The sequence below is a fragment of the Ceratotherium simum genome, chromosome 38 (genome assembly GCF_057802395.1).
Source record: "Ceratotherium simum simum isolate JZ-2026a chromosome 38, ASM5780239v1, whole genome shotgun sequence".
Classification (NCBI taxonomy): Eukaryota; Metazoa; Chordata; class Mammalia; order Perissodactyla; family Rhinocerotidae; genus Ceratotherium; species Ceratotherium simum.
Genome location: NC_141937.1, coordinates 1,768,329 through 1,774,197, shown reverse-complemented (window position 1 = coordinate 1,774,197; position 5,869 = coordinate 1,768,329).

Sequence of the window (5,869 nt, the reverse complement as noted above, 5' to 3'; positions counted from 1 at the left end):
CCTGGTTGGGTTGAGGGCTGGTGGGTCCTGCCCTGTGACGCCCGGAGAGGGTGTTAGTCCCCAAGCAAAGATCAGGAAACTCTAGGACTGGGCATCCGCCCTTCTATACATGGGGTTCTGAAAGCCTGATAGTGAACTATAACCAGAAACCGGGTCCAGCTCCTTCTTCCTGCCTGGCCTCGCTCCTCACCCTTTCCTGGGGGTTGTGGTGCGTCAGCGCGCACAGCTCAGACTCTCCATCTCCTTGGGGTCTCTAAGTAGTGGCCCGAGAACTTTTCCATGAGGGCACACTGCAAGGGAGCGACAGACGAGAGGCCGGTGACCCCAGAGCCAGACACGACCTCTCTGAAGAGATACGTTCCGACACTGGAGGGATGGTGCGCTCGTCAGGGAAGGAAGGATGAATGGAGCACCTGCTGAGTGCCAGAGACTGCAGGGACCACGTTTCATTCTCACAAGGACGCTTCCGGTGGCTGCCATCATCCTTATTTTATACAGGGAGAAACTGAGTCTAGGTGGGCCTGGTGTCTTAACTCAGTCACAAGTGAGCCTCAGACCTGGAGGAAATGTTGCTTGCCTTCAAACTGCTGCACCGAGCTGCCCGAGAGACCAGGCCTGCCCCTCAGGGACACTTTCCCACTCGCCCCAGCTCTGCCCTAATTCTCAGGGTCTGAGATCTGCTGTCCCCACTGTTCCAGAATGGAAAGATGGAGTCTCTGTGAAGGTGTGGTCTAGATTCCGACAGTCAGCCGTCTAGGAACCGCAGCTCCCCGGGCGTTGTCCTACCTCTCCCCTGCTGGCTCCCTTCCTCCCTGTGCTCATGGAGAGTCTGACCCAGACACCCTCGCTCACATTTGGACCAGCTCATGGCCCCCTAGCTGTTTCTGGCAGACCCCCAGACATCTATGCAACACACCTTCAGAGACCCTGGCTTGGAGTTACATTACGAGCTCCTGGCGAAGAAGAAATACATCTTTATAATAAAAATACAAATGATTTTTTGGCACATGAACTCTTCATTAGATATTTATCAGATAGTTTAAAAGTTGGCTAGAAGCAATACCTGATTTACCTTGAAGCTCCCTTACAGCCAGATGTAGAAAAGAACGTCAGAGGTGGAATCTGTGATGACTTTGCCCAGTTCCTCGTGTTGCAGGCAAGTGGCCGCCCAGCTTCACACGCATGCCCACGCACGGCTGCATTCCGTGCACATCTAGTCCATGGACCTCTGCAAGCTACTGTGGAGACACAGTGAGCCCTCGCCCTGTCCAAGTGTGTCAAGAAGGAAACTTGGCTGGAAGGAAGGAGGGACAGTGTTTTTCTAGTAAGGGGAGTTCTCTAGCTAATGTGGGGAAATCAGACGTCATTATGCCAAATAACACAAATAAAAATTAAATGCTGCTGTGAATGGAACATATTAAAATGTAGTGTTATCATTTTAGTAGATTTCTCCATTTCTTCTTTTTCTTTTTCTCACACACACACACACACACACAAACAGACCCACACACGCATTTTTCTGTCTATCTCTAGAGAAAGAAAGATGTGACATCAATGCTGAGGATTAATTCAACATTTATTTTTAAAAGGTACAGTGAAAACAAGGGGACTGGGTGTTGCCAAGACGCAAAGCAAATTTTCTTTGAGGCCAAGATTAGATGCAGCCAGGCTCATAGTGGCCCGTGTCTTCACATGGTGCAGGAACAAAGGGTAGCGTCAGAGTGTTCTAGAACACTAGTGCACACGTGGAGGCTGCCGCAGTGTAGACAGCAGGCCTGGCGTGGCAGAGGGCCAGGGCTCTGTGGCTCCAATCTCCCAAGTTCAGCTTTGTGGACACAGGGAGCTCCCAGCATCCAGCTTGCTCTCATGAATCCTGTCTTTCTCCTCCTAAATTCCCATCAATTTCACAACGCAAACTTTCTTTAAGACATGTCAAAAGCTGTACACGTCCCAGGTGGGCCGAGGAAGAGGCAAAATTGGTGTAAAACGAGCCAAGAATTTTCATTTGTTGATGAAAGGTGAAATTACGCACCTGGCACTCGCTGCACGGCTGCGCCAGCAGAGAGATGGTTTTCTCTGGCCTTTTCCTAAATGCATTTGCTCTGCTGGGCTGAAACAGAAATGCTATTCACATCTGGCTGAGCAGACCTTAATTCCACTTTCCCTGGACGTGCTCTGAGCCGGGCTGAAGGCGATCGAGTCCCCAGAGCCCATGCTGTGACTCCGATGAGATTGCTAATATTTTAGGAGAGAGTAAACATCTCCTGAATTCTTCTCTTGTCTCCAGCCAAGAAATGCGCTTGAGGACGAAGAGGAAGGGGAATGCAGGAGAGAAAGGGAAGGAAGCCGAGACTGACAGCCAACCACATGGAATCAACTGCAGGAAACACAAAGGCCTCTCCACCAAAAGCTCGGTTCACAGGGAAGGCGGCATCCGTTTTACAGGGAGTCTCCCTCTCCTGGACCACCAGGAGCCGTGCTGTGCCCCAGTTAGATGCTGGTGGCTCGATGGGGCTTGGGGACCAGGAGAAGGCTCCCCTGCCTCTGTCTCTGACGCCCGGCCCAGGAAATTCCTGGAAATGTCACCCTGAGCTCTCGCAAGCTCGCACAGCTCCTTTGGCATCTGAGCCACCAAATGTGATCCTCTTTGAGGAGGACGCTCAGGAAATTCTCCACAGGGACCTGACAGTCATCGGAAAGTAAATTCCAGGCATTTACATTCTAACGTAGATGCAAGATGGATGTTTTAAGACAAAAAAGTGGAAAAAACTAGTTAGACTGCTCAAAATCATACAATATAGCAGACACAAGTGAGTTTTGTTGCATTTTCTCCTCTTACAACAAACGCCCAGTGGGGAAAACACACAAAAAAAAGCCGTTCAGAGAAGCAGACCTAGGACAATGGAAGAGGTTGACCTCCTCTCTGCTTCGTTAGGCCAAGACTCTGATTTTGCAAGAAATGGGGCAGTCTCAGTCTGTTCAGCCCACTAAAATGAAAATACCATAGACAGGCGGCTTCGACGGATATTTATGTCTCTCAGTTCAGGAGGCTGGAAGTCTGAGATCAAGCTGCCTGCACATTCCATGTCTGGTGGGGATCTGCTCCCTGGTTCATAGATGCTGTCTTCTCCCTGTGTCCTCACGTGGTGGAAGTGGGGAGGGAGCTCTCTGGGGTCCCTGTCATAAGGGCACTAATCTTGTTCATGGGGGCCTCACCCTCACAACCTCATTGCCTCCCAGAGTCCCACCTCCTAATATCATCACATTGGGGGTTAGGATTCAACATTGAACTTTGGGGGAACTCAAATGTTCAGTCCATAACAGGGGCCAAAGTGATAGTCACAGCAGCACACATTTCTCACCTGGCCTTTGGGGAAATGGATCCTCGGAAGGACACCGTGTGCTTGATTTTGTAATTTAAACCACCACCAACCAAGAGTGGAAGTCTCGCCACCTCCCTCCCAGCCCCTAGCCCATATCCTGGGTCAGAGGGACCCTTCCTGTCCTGTGGCCAGAGTGACTGAAAGCCCATAAATAAGAACATGAAATCAACAATACAAAGAGACTTATGCACCCCTACGTTCATCACAGTGTTATTCACAATAACCAAGATGTGGAAGCAACACAAATGCCCATCAATGGATGAATGGATAAAGAATATGTGGTATAGGGGCCAGCCCGGTGGCGCAAGTGGTTAAGTGTGCGCACTCCGCTGCGGTGGCCCGGGGTTTGCCACTTCGGATCCCGGGAGTGCACTGATGCACCTGTTGTCAAGCCATGCTGTGGCAGCGTCCCATATAAAGTAGAGGCAGAGGGGCATGGATGTTAGCCCAGGGCCAATCTTCCTCAGGAAAAAGAGGAGGATTGGCAGATGTTAGCTCACGGCCAATCTTCCTCACAAAAAAAAAAAAAAGATGTGGTATATATATACAATGGAATACATTGTATATTGTATGTGTATACAATGGAATATACAATGGAATTACTCAGCTATAAAAAAGACAAAATCCTGTCATTTGCAACAACTTGGATGGACCTTGAGGGTATTATGCTAAGCAAAATAAGCCAGACAGAGAAAGACAAACACCATATGATTTCACTCATATGTGGAAGATAAACAAACACATGGACAAGGAGAACAGATTAGTGGTTACCAGAGGCGAACGGGGTGAGGGGAGAGTGAAAGGGGTAAACAGGCACATATCTATGGTGATGGATAAAAATTAGACTACTGGTGGTGAGCACGATGCAGTCTAGACAGAAACTGATAAATAACGTACACCTGAAATTACACAATGTTATAAGCCAACATGACCTCAATAAAGTAATTAAAAAAAAAAAAAAAGAAAGTGCACGAAACTCTGAGGCAGTAGGATTTCCAAATACAGAAAAAAGCAGGAGCAGGGGCTTGGTTATTGTGTGGGCAGGCGGGGCCTGCATCTTTAAGGTCCTAGAAGTGCAGGGCTGGGTGGGTGAGAAGGGGACAAGCAGGTAAATCTGAGGCTCCACTGCCAGAGGTGTGAAGCCCAGACCCCAGGCCCTGCCTCGCCGTGTGACTCAGCTGTGAGTTCCATTCACGGAGAGCCCACAGCCAGTCTCCATGGCCCCCAGCCCTGCATGACTTCCCGACAACCATGTGACCACAGCTGTAAAGGACCCCCTGAGCCTCCTGAGGAGCAGTACATTCTGCTCTGGGAGGATGGGCCCGGCAGTACCTTGGAGCATTGGCCCCTTCATGGGGATCTCATCAGTCCACCTGGATGTATTCTGTTCTGGAAAGGGCACAGTGGCTTCCACATTATTGGACAAGGGCCCCATTAGGTGTGTGTGACTTTATCACAATAGTCAATCTAGTCATAGACAACCAAGCCACCTGTTGTCCTCTGCCTGCAATGTCCTTCCTCACTTTGTCCACCTGGAAACTCTTGTTTATCCTTAAGCATCAGCTCTGAAGTCACCTCATGTCACCATTTACCTGACTCCCATAGGGGTTGTCTACCCTCTTATCTGCACTGCACGGACATTTAGAGTGTCGTCTACTACAGTATAGAAGCTGGAAATTTTCCATCCTGAAATTCCTAAAACTTTGCTTAGTGACCCATTTCTACTTTATTAATCAATCCTACGAATGTATTTCGAGTGTCCATGGCATGCTGTCCTAGGTACAAGGCCATCCGGTGACCCACACAGGCAGAAATCCCTCCTGGCACGGAGCTGGCATCACTGTGCATCCACCTCCTGTTCATGGTGACCCTGGAAGGTGTGACCCTAGCTTCCCAGAGCATGGTCTGCACCAAAGTCCCTTTGGGAGCACTCGTTCCGAATGAAGATGCCTCGCTCAGCCCAGATCTACTGAATCAGAGCCGTCTCTGTGGATAGTACCAGGACTCTGGAATTTTAGCCAGCCCTCCAGACAGCCCTCACACAGACTAGAAATTAAGAGCCACTGGTCTAAGGATTAAGAGGAAGAAAGAAGAATATCAAAGGAAAGATAGGTTTTTATAAAAATACCTTCTCCCAGAAGTGGTGATGGTGCCATGATCGTATCTGAGAACTGTGAGGCCTCCAGGAAAAGCAGACAACCATGTGTACAGAGAGGGAGAGATGACCCATGGAAAAGAAAACCATTAACCAAGCGGAGTCCACAAGTCTTCAGTCCACAGGAAACTAGCAGAGAAATCACTGATTCCTACTTCACAATTTGATCCAAAGTTAATTTATTTTTATTTTTGAAAAGGTGATATATCCACATAGTTTAACTATTAAAGAGGCCCAATGGGTAAATAGGGAACTCAGTTTCCCTGCCGCTCGGTTTAATTCCTGCCCTGGTGTCATATAGTTAGTGGCACCCCAACGGGCTCCCCACGAC